Here is an 18,655-nt window from a genome sequence, read left to right on the forward strand (position 1 = left end):
TTACGGCCACGCCCGTCACTACGTGGGAACCAGCTGTTACAATTACGCTCTCTATCTGATTGTTAAAATTGTTCCGCTGTTGTGCTGTGCCCCTGTGTCTTCTTCTGTGATACCTGTTTGACTACATTAGTTGACTCTCACGGTATTTAGTATCCGCCTCTTTGCTGATTTATCGTTTGCGTAATATGCAGTATCATTATTGACATAAAGGTTCCACTCACGATGATTAACGTTTAGTTACCTAGCTTGATTATCATCCAAGATTCTACAGAGTACTGATTTCTCTGAACTTATCCTTAAGAATAATGCGCACAATTGTGTTTTAGTTCACCATTTGCTGTAATATCTTGTAATTTTGCATTTAATTTTCATTAAATCGTGACATGTTGTAAAATTATGTACCATACTTTCGGCCACTATTGCAAGTGACTTCATCAAGGTAAGTAATACATAGTCGCTAGCTATCTTCAGCGGATTTGACTTTTCATGAACATGTTCACAATAACTGTAATGATACCGAAACATTATTACATATGCACACAATTCTACAGTTACGTACGTTCAACCGTAGGCATTAATATGAAGTTTAGTTGCCGTACGGTAGCACTTCAAATCATACCACCAATGATTCATGTGGTTTTCATTACATTTGGATTTTAATATCATTTTACAATATAATGCGGTCTATGGCCCGGAATGATTTTATGGACATTGACTCCGGCAGCGGAAACATATGAACGTACAATCGTACTTAACGAGTTAATCAGACACATTCTTCCATTTCTTGCCTCTGTACGGTCACCCATGACGCACTAAATCTGCAAAACATATCGATTATGGCTGACAGTTACATAAAGTAGTGAACACTCTTTAGGATATCTTTGGGCATCTTCACAGTAGCTGTAGCAACAATGAAACATTGTTAGGGTTGTATCAGGTCATCAGACATGAAAATACGTTGGACTGGCGACACTAATATGAAATATGTGGTTTAATCACCTTAAAATCCAATCAGCCATTGATTCGTGTGGTTTTCATATTATTGTAGATTTCGCATGTATGCGAGCGATGTTAACGATGTATTAATGCTGATGCTGACCTAAAAATGACCTAATGTGTTGCTATGAGTAGATAAAAGTAGCCAGTGACGCATGAATAGTTCCATCGGAGAGAGGACCAGCGAAATAACTTGTTACATTTTACATGGAAACAAGAGGACGTCCTTGAGTTTAGCTACGCTAACGACCTCATCTCTCTCCCTTTGATGACGTAAGGATACATGTAAACTCCTTCCTAAATTGACTGGAGGGAGGTTTGAGTCTTGCAAGGACTACTACGGTTTTTATACGTTTTATTTATTTTTTTATTATTGAGTTTCGGTCTTAGTCTTCCTACATAACTAGAACCATTTTTCCCTGTTACTGTTTTTGCTGTGTTCATGTGAAATGTTACTTGTTACTTATTTACTACCTACGATACATGTGTGCATGTATGTATGTCACATTAATGGTATTAAAATTCTCAGTTTGTTATAGACAATATTAGCTACACTATTTCCACATCAGCGACGCTATTACCACATTAACTACACAATTTGGTCAGTATTTGGCCTAAAGGCGCTTCAAGCAGATGTCATTCCAGAAATGTTAATCTGTCCAGCCATCAGAAAACGGGAAGTCCATCCTTACCCATAGAGGCAATGAATGTGTTAATTGCTAAAAACTATTATCTGGTAGGAACTAGAACTATCAATGTTAATATTTTGACGAATAGTCTTCTACCGTTGGACACCGAGAAAAGAAAGGCAGTGGATAAGTCACTAGTCTCGTAATTTTTTTAATTACTTCGGGTGAATGTCGAAGTACTTGATTAAACACTGCCAAGGCAGATATCCATCTACATCTTTCTCCGACAAGCTTGTGCTTCGTCAGTAATCACCAACTTGTTAAGACATATATTTCTTGTAACGGGATATGTAGATTTTCACTCATACAGCTTTTATGACATTCATACTCATCTATGATGCTTTTTGAAGCAGCTGTTACGAATTTCTTGTGCGAAATTCAAACCCATCCATGCCGTGTTTATTCACGTGTCAGAAGCGAATAGATCTCAGATGATGCTGGTCTCTTGCGAGCCCAATGGGAAGACAAGCAGTCACACATTGGCCAAAAATCCCTTGACGAATGTCACCGTTGTAACACAGCTGTTTGAGGAAGTGACACCAGTCGTAAATTGAACGTATATCCTGGAAAGCTGTCATCTAAGCATTTATAACAGATTCAGTATTGAATATTCCGCTAAATCGAGGGAAGAAAATATCCCTCACGCAGAAGCGCATCGATGTGGAGGACGAGAATTTTATGGATCATTCAGCTGAGTGGCGTTTGTCAGTATCTCATGCACAGTAGGGTTTTCTGCATTGCCTAAACGGTATCAGTTAATATAAGGAAAGTGGAAGCTCTACTATGTCGAGTTCAGTGAAGACGAGATCAGTCGTAATCGTATAGGGGAACATACTGAATGAACCCGCAAAAGCGTGTTTTTAAAGGCTATATATTGATTGATGACTAATCTTTATTGAAATATTGAACACCGGACAGCTTGCAACTCTTCATGGGCTGATCATAAACCAAAGAATCAATAATCGACAGTGGATCGTGTTTATTCATATACTTTTCACAATTTGAATTCAATGATTTGGATCTGAAAGAAAACTTGAGACCTAGCGTACTAACTACTTTAGATGCCTTTGGTGGACACACACGAAAACAGACGTGCAATACGAAATTTCGCACGGTGAGGGAAAGATTTTCTGAAATCATACCACAGAGTGGAGTGGTTGGCCTGGGAGTAGACTCCCTTGTTAGTGACACACAGGTTTTGTGTTCGATTACCTGTAACCATTTTTGATTTTTGGTGGGTTGAGATGCTGTGCAGCGCGGCCCACTCAGTTTTCTTTGCGAGGTAAATGAGGCCGTTATCCATTTATTGAGCCACGAAACTGATACACAAACAACCGAAACTATCAAACTGAAAGACTTGCACCAAGTTTGGAGGCGCATGTCCGGGATTCATTGCCCCTCTACGACTACAGAAGTGTGTCTTTCAGATTTGACATATTTAAGTACATTATGGTACTGCCTTTGAAAAATGAAAGAAACCACGCTTATCCTCGGAAATATATGGGCAATCTTCGTAGTTGGTAACACCAATATCAAAATCACCTCACACCGTTACCGTATGATAGGTTTATTTCCGCAAAATCGAATTCACGTGTCTTTGTGTGTGTGTGTGTGTGTGTGTGTGTGTGTGTGTGTGTGTGTGTGTGTGTGTGTGTGTACGTACAAAGCTACAGCTCCGTTCGTTCCTTCACGAAAGGCTCGACAAATACGGATCAGGAAAGCAGTGTAACTGAACCGCATAAATGTTGGTTGGGATCTTGTTCTTAAGCAGCGTCTATTAGAATAATACACGTGAGCTTTCTACATTCTTCGCTACCATCGGTATCACCTGCAAGGAGTAACTCAGCCAAGTGACACAGTGGAATCATAGTGTCTGTCCTCGACTTGCCATCCTACTGTAAAATTCTCACTTCAGAACACCACTTCCAATTTCCCTGTACAACTCCTTCAAACTCGACAAATGCCTCGTCTTCAATGTTAAGACTTTGACCAGATGTTCAGCCCATCTCCCGTTCCTTTGCCGAGATTAGTACAGTGTCATTTTATTTGACAAGTAGAAGCGTCCATAGAAGGGGCGCGCGCGCACTGCCCCCCGCCCCTCCCACACACACACTCGAAGGCACACTGAATTCGATAGTATGGAAATACCCTTATCATATGGTAATCGTATGGGGTTAGCACATTGGTCGAGAGGACCATGGTTTAAACTCACACCTGGCCATCTAGATTTAGGTTTTCCGTGATCTCCCTAAATCGCTCCAGGCAAATGCCGGTATGGTTTCTTTGAAAAAGGGTACGGCCGATTTCCTTCCTCCATCCTTGACACAATCCGAGCATGTGCTCCGTCTAATGATCTCGATAGGACGTTAAACCTAATCTTCCTTCGTTTCGATGTTCCAACTAGTAAGATTGCCTGTATTTCCGAGGATAAGCCTCCAATGGCGGAATGGCTAACGTGAGCCTGTATGGTTGCACTCGACTCGAAGGTGGTTGGTTCGAATCCTGATAGTAGAATAGATCAGTATTTGGCCGGTAAGAGGAAGGGTTGTGGGGTACATTTCCTGATCACCAGACTTTCCACCAATGTCCTGGATTAAATTCCAAACCTCTTAGTAGTGTCTCATCAAGTGATACTGATGACGGTGATCCACCCGTTGGATAGGGACGCTAAGCTCTGTGGCCACCTCGGTGCTTTCGAGACAAGCAAGCTGTATATCGGCACCGGATATTCTGTCATCACCACAACCACCTTAAACATAAACACTGCACTATACACACCCTTATCTGATACAATTTAGACATCCCACTATAAAAGGCAGCACTGTGCGCGGAAGAAGAAAATCCTTTCCTACCAGGCGTCTTAACGTACCCCTTGCTGTTTTCCAGCCAACAGTGCCATGACTTATTCTTTACCGGCAGTAAGCATAAATTGTATTGAGGAATACAGTAATATCACACGCGTTATTAGACAACTGTCTAGTACAATTAATCATAAAATCCATTCGAGGTAGATATTTTTTATACGTCCTGGCTGCAAACTGGCTTGACCTTACCGCCAGTGTTATCAAAGAGACAGAGATCATCGGCAGTGATGCTATTGTAGCGACTGTACGCTCCAAAGCGAAAGCATATACATGTTGAAAGTTGAAACTTTTGAGTCCGCCTGAGAGGTATGCATGGATAGCGCAGTTTGTAGTGTACTGCCATCGTGACTCCAATGTGAACACGTAACACTATCGTTTCCTCTTCCTCCTCCTTTATTCTATGCAAAGTTTGCTTGAACAGCCTGTTCTGGCTGCTTCACCGCTGTGTCTTCAGTGTTTGCTGCAGGGAAATTGAGAAACGTGCTCTTCACAAATAGCTTCTACTTTAATTTGCAGAATAATTAACATCGCAAATCTGTGAGGGGATGGTAGCTGGTACAATGACGAATATTTAATGTTGGGGGCAGGGGTTGCGTTTGATGTTTGTGGGATACTGAATGGGTGCAAAGAGATTGACGCCATCGTGAATTTAGTGGAATAGTATTAACACCCGTAAGTAGAGAGATTAGTACTGCAACTGCATTCAAGACTTTTCAGAGGTTCAGTTGGTCAATTTTTTTTTTTTTTTTTTTTTTTTTGCTCTCGTGGGCAATCACGTCCGTCCTCATCGAGCTGCCTCGGCTGTAGCAACGTCCCACACGCCAAGATATCCAACAGAGGGGCTGCCCAAGAGGTCTCTTCATTCTATAGAATATTTTCGATGCATTAGAAAACTGCACTATGCGTCTTCTCCCAAGGATTCTGCCGTGCATCAGGGGAACTGTTAAAGTATGGTTGCGGTCCAGTGGTTAAAATAATGGTCATTTCCAGTCGAGGAACAGGGTTCAGATCCCCATCCCGCCAACGACATTCTGCGTGGTTTCCTTAAATAATGTCAAGCAAATTTGGGGACGGTATCTTCCAGCAGGTCATGTACCAATTCATTTATCTAAACTTGATTTTGCCTGCGATAATATGTTACATCCTAACCACCCTTACTGTGGAAGGCGACGTATTTGCGGAGCGCTATGCTAAGTTGACGTGTACTCGAAAAAGGGCGGCACATGGTGAGTGAAGGAATCAAAGGAGCGCTGTCAAAGCAGCTATGTATATCGAATGTGCTAAATGTGATCGATAGCTGCGATGAGTCGTTAAACGGTCCATAGCAGACAGACATTGCGCTTATACAGTGCAGGCCTTCACAGCCAATGTTTACTCACCTGGTGACATACAAGTTTAGAAAATATGGGTGTGATGTAGGGTCATTTCCTGTCACCTTCTGCTGCGGGAGACATTGTCATAATCTACATTGGCATTTAAATTTATACTTCGGATAAAAATTCTTCGAACACTTTGGTGTCAGCATTACCTGGTACAGCCCACTGTTTATTCACATCTGCACATCAGTCGTGCGTGACGTCTTCAGAATGTCAGGGATTTCATAGTCGAACTGAGTGGGTGTGTAAGTCGATTTGTGTATGAATTACTGTTATTTGCTTTTATCAATAACTCTGTAATCTCTATACAATATTAATTATTATACCTGTACAAATCACGAATTTAAGAGAATCGAATTTGATGGTCTATTGACTAGTGCATGGTCTGCTCGCGCCGATAAATCTAAGCTGCTAGAGGATGATTACTCTTTTATTTCTTTTGCCGGCTGCTAATGCTTCTGTTATATTGCTGGAGACTCCAATCGATCCTTGGTATAACAATGACAGTCCTCTAAATCGAAAGCAGACTGTCAAAAAAAAAAGGTCTCAGAACATTCACAGTATTGTGCTTTCTATACCGAGATTATGAAGTACTATACCGCTGTAGAAAACTGTAATCACCAGAAATTAGATGACAAAGGCATACCTAGGCTGTTACTGAGTGTACACACGTCTACAAAAATACAAGTTCCTGAGGTGCCTTTACGAATGAAATGTATGCTGCATTCACACTCTTAAAAAGATGGGTTTAGAATGCCTTTCCGTTCAGAAAAAGCCGCAAGCACTCGTAATTATGGCTCGTCCTTTATCTGGCTTCTTTCTAAGTCATTACTGACGCTTCCAACTCGTCGTCGTCTCGTGCTGGGCTGCGCGAGTCCCTTTTATTTGTGCGTCTGATGGAATGAACCGGGACAAAAAGTTGGTAGTATTGTTCAGAGTCTCCGCCTGTCACTGAATATGGAGTAGTTCTCCCCCCAGCTTTCTGCCGAGTCCTCCCCATCACGCACACCCTCCCTTGATGACGCATGGATTAACTCGCAAGCGTTGATCACCACCTGCCTGATTTCCATACCCACCGCTGCCACTCATTTAGTAGCCTTTTTCGCTTTCGTTAACAGTGACGCGTAATTAGATAGCTTGTGGTATGACTGTAAATCGAAAGCTTTCAATCTCTGCCCACGTGAAATCTGAAGTTCGTACCAAACGTCGCTTCAAAACTACATGTATGAAGTATGTTGTTACGGAAGCAGAACCATGTTTATGCTTACGTATGAGGACTTCACTGAAATTCAAAAAACTCTCGTACAAGAATCCCGCAAAACAATGTCATTCTCATTTCGTGCTGATATTAGATCCTGAAGTCTGAAGTTTGTAAGGAATGGATCCCAACTTAATTCCATATTTCTTAACTTCCGATGCAGTTCCGCACTGCTGCTTAGTAATCAACATTCGTGCTAATTGAATTCAGGTATGCATCTGCGCGCGGCTGGTCCAGGCGAAGGTTAGAGTCCTCCCTCGGGCATGGGTGTGTGTTTGTCCTTGGGATAATTTAGGTTAAGTAGTGTGTAAGCTTAGGGACTGATGACCTTCGCAACTGCACGGAAAACTTTTCGTCCAGTAGAAGACGTAACCCGTTCTTAATGAAGAGAAATTAGCGTACGCCAAAGCACCATCGGGCGACCCGCAAAGAAGTGTCCTATGACAGCAGCTTTGGCGATAGACAGGTACAAAACGCCGTTACATCTCGGTGGATGTTCTCGGGCGACTTGGTTTTACGAGCACATATCGCATCATAAGAGAATAACTGGGAAATACTGGAATTACTGTAGATGATGGGCACTTGATATCAAGAACGGCATCTAATTCTGAGCAAGAGCAAAGCCAGTATAATGCGCGTAAATATGCGAAATGTAAGAGTGTTCAGTTACAAAATGACCGAGCCATCTAGTGTCTGAGTATCCATCCCAAGCGATTTGAGATGAGACCATCACATTAGTTTAGCTGCTGAGAAAGCAGATTTTAGACTGAGACTCATCTGTAAAATAATAAGCAGATGTACTTCATGCACAGAGGAGATCACGTACAAAACGGTCGTTTGATTCACTTTAGATTATTAGTCATTGTGGAGCCAATGAACGGCGGGCACTGCAGTGTGAGACTTAAGAATTTGGGCCATTGTCGTCATAAATGAACACTTACTGCTTCAACTTTTTGCGCATTTTCTACTAGATTGTGCTATGTTATTTTGAAAGTAACTGCATATTATATGTATTTATTTTTGTGTGCTCAGCTTGTCGTTAAGAGGGCAGCTGTATTGCCACATGAAACCTGCGCAGCTACTTTGTGTGTTCTGATGTATCCTTGAAGTTCCTTAAGTGTCTTGACTTTGTCTCTCCACTTAAAAAACCAGTCGCCATAGTTACGCAAATGGGGGAACGGGGTTGGAGAACAGTGTCGGTGTGCAAAAAAAATCATTTTACCCATAAAAAATTAATGTGCTTTCGTTTGTTGGGACATTTTTGATTTTGGGATTCCATTGTTCATCTGTTTGTCGTACTTCTTAGATTTCTTCATGTTTGGTGGAAATGAATCAGTCATGCAGTTCACTTCGGGGTCAAACTATAAAAAACCCACTAAGCGTAGGATTCATTACAGTATGTTTTTATGTACTAATTAGTCGTTGCTTAGAATTGTTAGGAATTCGTCAGTATCCTGTGGTTGCAATTTCTGTACTGCTGTAGCTAAATGCACTGATGGATAGGAGCACTTGAAAGTTTGGAAATGTAATTGTAAAATTTTGTTATTAGTTATTTTTTAACTAATGTCAACTGAAAGGGTTTGAGGAGCATATTTTGCTGTTAATGTTGCGCAGCGTTCTTCTCTTGAGAACACGTTAGTTAATTCATGAATAGTTTTCCTAGGTGGTTAAGGGGATGTTTCCAGCTGAACAGTTTTTCTTTCTGAACAAAGGTTTCCATGCGCAATGTTTTGCCATTCGAGGTCAACCAAAGAATGGCGCCTTAGTCTAGAATTCGACTGACATGTGTAGTGTTTGTATAGACTACTTGATATATTAGGGATCTTAAGACATTAATAATGTTCGTCCTTGTTCCTTGCCCTGCCTTGGTGCGTGCTGTGTATATAAGAATGTATCTTCACTTGGTATGCAGACTTTTTAACCGTTTTGTGATATACGGCCATCGGTGTTCCGTCAGATTTTCGACATTGAAATACTTTTCTCGCGTGGTTGGCGTGGTTTGTTTTTATTAGGAATAGTTGGGCCCTTGCTGGGTTTGGTGTGATCCCGAAACGTTCCACCAGTTTTCTAGCTACTTAAGTTATTCTGTTTTCAGTGAAAGGTAAGTTTGAACACCGGTAGGCGCTACCGACCGCATGCTGCACAATTCTATCGCTGAATTTAGCTGTTCTTGAAATGAAATGTTCATGGCGTATAAGTTGAAAAGCGTTGGCTTACTAATGGATAAAATGAAACTGAGAATAGCTTACTGTCATTTTTGTCGTCCAATATTGCAAAAATTTTCGTTTCAAACAACGGTTTCGGCTCTGTTTGGTAGTTTCTTTAGTAGTTGTTATTAGGAAAGCTGCTTCGTCATTTTAAAATCTAGTAATATTGAAGCAGGTCTTTCTAATAAACGTTTGTGCGATCGTTGACAGAAATAAATTTTTTTCGAAATAGGTCCATTTCGATAGCTGACTCTCACAGACATTTACCCTGATTCTTCCTTTTTTCGGCTATTGTGCTTTTAAAGCCACGTAATTTGTTGCGGGAGTCGTTCTCTGCTAGCTTTTGCAAGAGGGCATTGTGCCGAACTTCGTAAAAGGCCCGTTCTATGCACAGGAAGCGTGCAAAACACATCGCCTCTGTTCAGTATTTCAGTGAGGCTGCAGACTCGGTTCGTCGAAAGGACTTTTTTCATTGAGTGGGATATTTCAGAGTTGATGTAATCTGTTCGTCTATAATATAATGTATTATTTTCTATTTTCAGGTGAGTATCGACTGCCCTATTCGTCCCCTTGCACCACGGGTGAGTAATGCTAAGCACTACGCGAAGGGTAATTTTTCTGTAACTTCACGAATGTACTTTGCGACAGCAGTGAAGAATGACTATCCATTATGTTGTTAATTATATGCAGAAACTGAGAACTATATGAATTAACGAACTCAAATATGACCTGTCAACATCTGCGCTAAAATTACACGCATTAGGAATTTGTTCATTAACATACTGTTAGAACCGTTTCGTCATTCAGGACAGTAAAAAACTGTAAATTTGTGGTAAGATCATATGGGACCAAACTGCTTAGGTCATCGGTCCCTAAGCTTACACACTGCTTAAACTAACGTACGCTATGGACAATACAAACACCCATGCCCGGGGGAGGACTCGAACTTCAGGACAATGTTTCTATGAAAGTTGAGATATCATTTATTAGAGAGTACTGAGTTTTTTGACACTAGATAATTTGGCACGTTAAAGATGAGCGTGATCTGTTTTCGCATGGGCAAGAATCGCAGAGGCTCATAAAAATAGTGACCAACTTGTTTTCTTAAACTTATTAAATACTGAAACTAATACAGCGACTTTATTGCAATTGTGATTTTTGGCTTTAGGATAGTCGCTGTATGTTAGGCAGATACAGTGGTATAACTGTTTTGTACGTCGTATTGGAAATTACCTAGTCAAATGCACTCGAATTGGGGCTACTTTGCTGTTTATGTATGGGAAGGGATTTCCAGTCCAGGTGACTGCTTTACCACCGAGAGAATCGTAAACTCCGTGGTTGGAAGAGTGTTTGTTTAGGGAAGGACTATGTGCCCAGCAAAAATGTACCCGTTACGTGTGGGTGTGGTTTTTTTCAATCTCTTGGCGAGTTACGCCTGTATGATTGACTCGTTATCTACGTGGAATATTCGTCTTTTGATCTCAACTCTGCTTTTCTTTCTATATTTCGCTGACATTTTTCCTGAATTAATACAGTATCAGGTGAAAAGCAACGATAAGTCTGAAAAGCTTTAAAAATTAATAACAACTGCGCAGCGTGTGTGTTTTACGAACATGCTATAAATTTGCTTCGGTATACATCATAACAAACCTAATCGACGTAGACAGTGGGTCTGCCGTATTTCATTCAAATCTTTTAAAGGTCATTACACAGTTGATAAAAGTACTTCTTATCTCGGTAAGCGTATTCCCGTAGAAAGTAGAGCTAACTTCCGGGATTTGCATTGCTCAACCAACAGGAAGAACACCAGAAAAATTCCGGTTTTGAAAGGGTTTTATTACGTTTTCTTGACAGATGTACAATACAATTTCACCGCCGAAATTGTCACGGAGAATTACTGTTCTGCGGCAAGAACACATCACAGTTCCATTCGAAGAAACGAAATTGATAAATTCACGATAATATAAATAAGTAAAACTGGGCACTGTTTCTATCTAGCAGGAAAAAAATAAGTCGTTGTTTAGGTCTGTTATAATGTACGAAGTACCTTTACAGCATGTTCTATATAAAACATTGTCAAACGGTGTCTCAGGTGAAAGACTTCAGTGTGACACTATCGCAACGTTAGAAAATTGTTTTCTTCTCGTCCTCCGCAATAGCCGAGCAGTCCCCGTGTCAGACGCGTATGAGCTCGTTTCCAGTCCAGATACTGGGGGGGGGGGGGAGACAGTCAGCAGCTTGAGGCAAGCTGAGGAGCTACTTGAAGAGTAGTAGCTGCCGCTCTCGCCGAAAGAGACATTGCTAACCAGAACTGGAAAAATGCTAATTACATTCCCCTAAGTAAACGTCCAGTCACTTTTTTACCAGAGGATGACACGGATGGACCGTCAACGCAGGTTTTCTCTACGTCTGCTAGCAGAGTTATTCAGAATATCATAGGAGGAAATCAGGTAATAGAAATGGCCATGTCAAGCAAGTAAGTTCATTTGGACGCACACTCTTTTCAGAGTGGTTCTTGGATTAAGTTTTGTCTGTGTTTATGTGGCGGAGTTATTTATGAGTATAAAAATATATAATAGTTTTGCAGTAAACACATAGTGTGTAGTGGGGCGATCACTCTGTTGTAGAAATAATTCAAAAGCCAAGATCACTTAAATCCTGCCTACTGGATAACCGGTTTCAACACACTAAAGGTGCCATCATCGGATATGAATGTAGATAAACATTTATAAAGATACATGAGGCAGACTAGCTGATATAAAATCATTGTCACAAAAATCAAAAAACTGCTCTCATGGTCATTCTTTTCCATAAAATGTGTACAACCGAAGTTACAAGATAAAACTATTTGGTACATGACCGCTGCTCGACTAACAACGGTCGGAATCATACTGCCCTAGTCGAGCAGCGGTCATGTACCAAATAGTTTTATCTTGTGACTTCGGTTTTACATATTTTATGGAAAAGAATGACCATGAGAGCAGTTTTCGATTTTTTGTGGCAGTGATTTTATATCAGCTAGTCTGCCTCATGTATCGTTATATCCAAATGGTTTATAGATGTTAATCTGCATTCAGATCCGATGATGATGGTACCTTTAATGTGTTGAAACCGGTTATCCAGGAAACAGTATTTAAGCGATCTTGGCGTTTGAATTATTTCTATATAATAGTCTGTAATTTACAACCGTTCACGATCAATTTTTTGTAGTTAACTGGATCAGCACATTTGGTTCAATGCGTATAATCTTCGAACTTGAACAACTACTGTGTATAAGGTCAAAGCGCTAGCGTCGCTACAGCAGGCGTCCTGGCCGCGAATGCAACAGTACGTGTCTAGCACTTGTCGGAAAACGGCGCTGGAGAATAGATAAACATCAGGTTTTGTGTTACGTCAGGCGAATCAGCGAGTGAAACGTTTGATATGATGAAATCTGTTTATGGTAGTGATTGTTTTTCGGTGGTATGCACTATTTCGTGAAGGTAGGGAGAAAAGAAAGGACGCGCCAATAGCTCTAGAGCCAGGGCACGGACGGAGAGGTGCAAGAAATCGCTGAAGTCATTGCACGAGATGAATGTCTTCCTGCACGACTCATCGAGGAGCTGTCAGGAATACCGAAAACTATTGTTCACAGAATTTTGACAGAGTCTGCGTAAAATGAAAGTATGTGCGCGGTTTATGCCGCAAGCACTTTCGGGTGCTGAAAATCATGGCAGTGTCCTACATTGCAAAGACCTGTTACAGGCAGCCCTAAGTGACCTTGATTTCACGAAATTGATTGTTAACGACGACGAGACATTGTGTTTTCAATATGAATCTTTTAACAAGCGACAAAGTGCAACGCGGCTGAGCCCACAAAAGCCAAAACCAAAGAAAGTGCGCATGTGGAAGAATTTCGGGAAGGTATCGGTAACAGTTTTAAAGGAATCATACACAATGAACTTGTACCAGAAGGACAAACCGCTAATTATGAATTTTATCTCGTCGTCCTTGATAGTTTGCGTTATAACTTCGGTGCAAACTGTGTGGTCCTTTAGCGGCTACAGGAGCAAGAAACAGATGCTGTTTATCAACAGAGAAGTCAGATATTACTTTATTCTATATCTAATATCAAATAGTAAAGATAATACATCACGTTGTTGCTACAGTCGCAGAGCCAGCCGCTAAAAGTAGCTTGCAATATTGAAACATACACAGATGCTGTAGATTAATAAATTAGTCGGTCTACAATATAGTAATTATTCAGCATATCACGAGCCGTGGCTACTATTAAATGTCTATAAACGTTACTCAACTGGCAAACTCACAAAATGGGCCAAGTGCATGAATGTTCGAACTTAGTACACCAGCCGTTGTAGCTCCGAAGAGGAAGGAAAGAGCTGTAAACAGGGTCTTAGAGAAAGGTCTATAAAGTACTCCATAGAGAAACGGAGGTCCTGAACTAAAAATTAAATGGCCTTCGCCATATTGCTACGACGAATAAAAAATAAAACGCGGTCGACAGCCTGCGCGTCGTTCGCTAAAAAGGCCCATAACTCAGACGGCAAACACAAACGAGAACGTAAGTGGTTAAAAAAAAAAAAAAAGAGCATTCCGTCAGGAAATGGTGAGCCCTCAAAGGATGACCGCAATGAGTGTAAAGTAGTTAGGGAGCACCATTTAACAAATGGCGATGGTTAAAAAGATAGTGTCTGATACGCAACCTAGCTAAAATGATCTCATAGCTAAAATGACCTCACGGCGAGGGGGCCGACTGGAGGTCGTCCAAGCCGCTGGGAGAGGCCCAGTAACCCGGACCTCGTTCCCATGAAGGGAGGACCAGTGGTGATGCCAAAGTGACACCATCTTTTGACATATGGCAACACAGAGATCATCGGAAGGAATGGAAGAACTAGCGGGCTTAGGTATGAGGACAGAGGTTTCATTTCCTGTCAGACCGACGTGACCAAGAACCCACATAAACATCACATTGGCTTCATCAAGTTGTGCAAGTGACAGCTTTCCCGCACCTGTTGCACTAACGGATGGACGGTGTACAGCACACAGAGATTCTGGAGAGCACTGAGCGTATCGGAGCAGATGACGAAATTGGAAAGCCCCTGTCGCCGGCTGTACTACATGGCCTGATACAGGGCGAAGAGCTCTACTGTAAATACTGAACAGTGTTACGGAAGCCGATACGCAGAAACGTCGTTGGCAATGACGGAGGCACACCAGACACCACGGTCAGTCCGAGAGCCATCAGTGTACACAAAGGTACTAAAGCGGAGTTCCGTGCGAAGGACGTGAAACATATGGAGGCGAATGAAGGCCAAGGGCGGAGTTCCGTGCGAAGGACGTGAAACATATGGAGGCGAATGAAGGCCAAGGCTAAGGTGAACACGGGCCGCCGCACGAAGCCAAGGTGGTGAATGGTTCACACCCATCGGGAAAGTGGCAGGTAGCTTGAAATTAAGCTATTGGAACAAGAGCCGAAAACGAACTCCAGGAGGTAACAGGGAAGAGGGACGCGCCCCATACTGGTGAACAAAGGGGTCATCGAAGGAAATATAGGATGGGTAACCAGGCAGACACACAAACGGCATGCGTATCTGCTGAGGAGAAGGTCACAGCGGTATGACAGCGGAAGTTTGGCACTTTCTGCATACAGACTCTCAGCCGGGCTAGTGTAAAAGGCGCCAGTGGCCAAACGAATAACACGATGGTGGGTAGTACTGTGACGGCGTAAGAGGAACGGAAGTGAAGTGCATAAAAATAACACGTATTGTATAGTTTCGAACAGACAGGGGACAGGTACAAACGGTGGAGGGTGCTCCGATCCGCTCCCCAGGAGGTAGGGTATAGAGGGACCGCGTACACCGGTCGGCCTAGTAAGACACGTACGAGGACCAAGAAAGTTTCCTATCGAGCATGAGCCCCAGGATTTTCGTAGTTTCAACGAACGGAAGATCAACAGGCCCAAGATCTAAAGACGGCGGAAGAAATTGTGGCGCCAGAAATCCATACAAACGGTTTCGTCAGTGGGAAAACGAAAGCCAATGTCGATGCTCCATGAGTAAAGACGATCCAGACATCTCTGAGGACGCCGTTCAAGGAGAAAATTCCGTGGAAAACTGCAATAGACGGCAAAATGTCGACGAAAAGGGAGCCGGAGATGGCCAGCGGGAGACAGGCCACCCGTTAATGGCGACAGCAAAGAGGACGACGCTCAGGGCGGAACCCTGACGTACACCCGGTTTCCTGGACAAAGGTGTCCGACAACGCAAAACCCACACGTAACTTGAAAACTAACTCGTTTAAAAATTCCTGAAGGAAATGGGACATGTGGCCACGGAAGTCCCACGTGTAGAGGATACAGAGGACATCAGTCCTCCGCCATGTGCTGTAGGCTTTCTCCAAATCGAAAAATATAGCCACAGTCTGGTGTTTCCGCAGAAAACCATTCATGATATGGGTTGACAAAGTGACGAGATGATCAACTGCAGAACAGCGCGCTCGAAATCCACATTGTGCGGTGGTCAGGAAACTGCGAGATTCGAGCCACCACACCAGCCGGGCATGAATCGTACGTTTCATCACCTTGCGAACACAGCTAGTGAGAGAAATGGGGCGATAATTAGAAGGAAGGTTTTTGTCCTTACCGGGCTTATGTATGTTTATGACAGTGGCTTCACGCCAGCGTCTGGGAAACGTGCCCTTTGCCCAGATGCATTTCTACATACAAAGGAGAAAGTGCTTCCCCGCAAGAGAAAGGTTCTGCAACATTTGAAACTGAACATTGTCCGGCCGTGGGGCGGAGGATCGGGGTGAAGTGAAAGCATTATGTAATTCCCTCATAGTAAAATCGGAATTGTAGCACCCACGATTTTGAGAAGAGAAGGGTATCGCGCGAGCCTCCTCCACCAGTTTCCGACGAAGGAAGGCAAGGTGATAGTGGGTGAAGCTCGGTAAATCCGCAAAAACGCGGCCCAAGATGTTGGAGATAGCAATAGGGCCCACTATGACATCATCTGCTACTGTCTGGCCGAAAACTGCGGAATGGGCCTTGGTCCCAGAGAGCTGCCGGAGATTAACCCACACGACGGAAGAGGAAGTGGAACTTCTAAAAACTAGTGAAGGAAATCCAGGTAGCTGTTTTGCTATCTCGAAGAACGCGACGACACTGTGCACGCAGCTGCTCATGACGAGACCAGTTTGCGATTGTAGGATGACGGTTAAAAACGCGGGGAGCACGTCACCGCGAGCGAATTGCGTCGTGGCACGCCTCAGTCCACCAAGGGACCATTACACGTCTCGGTAAAGAGGAACTGCAAGGAATGGAACTTCCTGCGGCGGTAAGGATAACGTTTGTAAGATACTCTACCTGGTCATCACAACTGGGGAAATGTTGTTTGTCGGTGGTCGCCAGGGAGGAGTAAAGCCTCCAGTTGGCGTTAGAGACCTGCCATTTGGGTGTGCACGTACGTGGAGTAGGACTCAGCAAACGGATAGCACACATCTGTGTGTCGGAGAGAAAGGACCACTCGAGAAAATGGGCAAGCTGGACAGTGCAGAAGAAGAAGAAGAGGTCCAAATGGGAATAGGCGTACGTGGACTCGGAAAGGAACATGGGTGCTCACGTGTTACAGCAGATGAGATTACATCGATTGCTAAGGTCATCCAAGAGGGCACCTCTCGGACAGGTTCCGGGGGAGACCCAAAGTGGATGGTGTACATTAAAGTCACCGAGCAGCAGAATGGGGTGAGGAAGTTTCCCAATAAGCTGGAGGAAGTCTGCCCTGGTGATACCAAATGACAGAGGGATGCGAATGGTACAAAGGGAAAAGGTCAAGTGAGGAACGAAAATGTGGACCGCCACAGCTTGAAGCTGGATAGTCAGGGAGTTGGGTTGACTATGAACATCATCCCAGATGAGCAGCATGACTCCCCCTTAAGATGGAATGCCATACTCGGGGGGGGGGGGGGGGTTGGGGGGAGTCACAGCGAACCAGGAAGGAGTAAGAAAGCTCGGAGCGGTCATGAGGATGCAATTTTGTATCCTGGAGGCAGAGAACAAATGGAAGCTGCGATTCCAAGAGCAGCCGTAAGTTCTCTTTGTTGGAGCGAAGGCTGCAAACGTTTCATTGGAGGAGAGTCGTGACGAGAAAAGGAAGGACGGAAAAAATGAAGGGTACTCACTGCTACAGGGTGCACAGGCTGGAGAATCCTGCTCCATGAGATCTACAGAGGCGTCGATATTCTCCTTGTGTCAGTCTGCGGAGTCCAGGACAGAAAAACGGTTGGCGGTGAGGGTATCACATGGCGACACCGTCGAAGAGGATCTTCAAGTCGGTGAGGGAGAAGACTGTTTGTCTTTGTTTGATTTCTTGGAGTCTTGCCAATTGGCAGAGGTAGATGCAGATGTGTGTTGGCTGGAGGGACGTAAGAAGTCTTCGCGGGAGTATTCCTTCTTTCCTTTCCAGCCTACTGGTTGTATGGCAGGTGACTTCGCCCCTAGAGGCGAAAGTTTGGTGCCTTGTTGCACAGCTGGAAGAGGAGATGGGGATGCTACCGTGACACTTGGCGATTTTAGAACCGCGGTGCACAATCTGAGGTTGCATGTCTGCTTGGCCATGTCCTTCGTGGAGCGAGATGTAGGAAATACAATACTGTAAGCGCTGGATGGTAGGACGTAGGGTTTCCGACTGCCCAACAACTTGCGAGCGACCATGGAAGTCACTTTTTCCTTCTACCGGATCTCCAGGAGATCCCACTCATCGAAATACACGAAGCAATCTCGGCGGCATGTCGCCATTGCAATTGTTACAGCGAAGAGGAGACGGACAATCGCCGTCGTAAGCATTCCTACCACAGGTTACACACTTAGCCAGGTGTCGACAGGACATTCGAATGTGGTTGCAACCGTTACACTGGTTGCAGCGAAACGGGTTCGGAATGTACGTTCGGACTTTGATAGCTTCATACCCTGCTTTGATCTTTGATGGAAGCACTACTCGACCAAACGCTGGGAAAGGAGTGCAGGTAGGCACTAAAAATTCATCTACCTTTTCATCATCTAATGGACTGCAATGACACCCTGATCAGAGAGGTGCGTTTGTATTTCTGCCTCGGTCAGACCGTCAAGCAGCCTAGTGTAAATAACACCACGGGAATAATTAAGCATCCGATGGACCTCATCACGAAGAGGATAGCTGTGGAGGACCGAAGCTGCAAGCAGTTGTTGTGCTTGAGAATCAGAAGTAGTCTCCATAAGCTAAGTGCCATT

At 43.5% G+C, this 18,655-nt stretch overlaps 1 protein-coding gene across 2 annotated transcripts in view; it reads left to right on the top strand.

The window, feature by feature from the left end:
• Positions 1 to 18,655, top strand: part of LOC126088500 (SLIT-ROBO Rho GTPase-activating protein 1-like) — a 703,657-nt gene that overhangs the window by 192,833 nt on the left and 492,169 nt on the right. The gene's annotated exons all lie outside the window — the stretch shown is intronic.

Source organism: Schistocerca cancellata, chromosome 6 (assembly GCF_023864275.1).
Source record: "Schistocerca cancellata isolate TAMUIC-IGC-003103 chromosome 6, iqSchCanc2.1, whole genome shotgun sequence".
NCBI classification, from domain to species: Eukaryota; Metazoa; Arthropoda; class Insecta; order Orthoptera; family Acrididae; genus Schistocerca; species Schistocerca cancellata.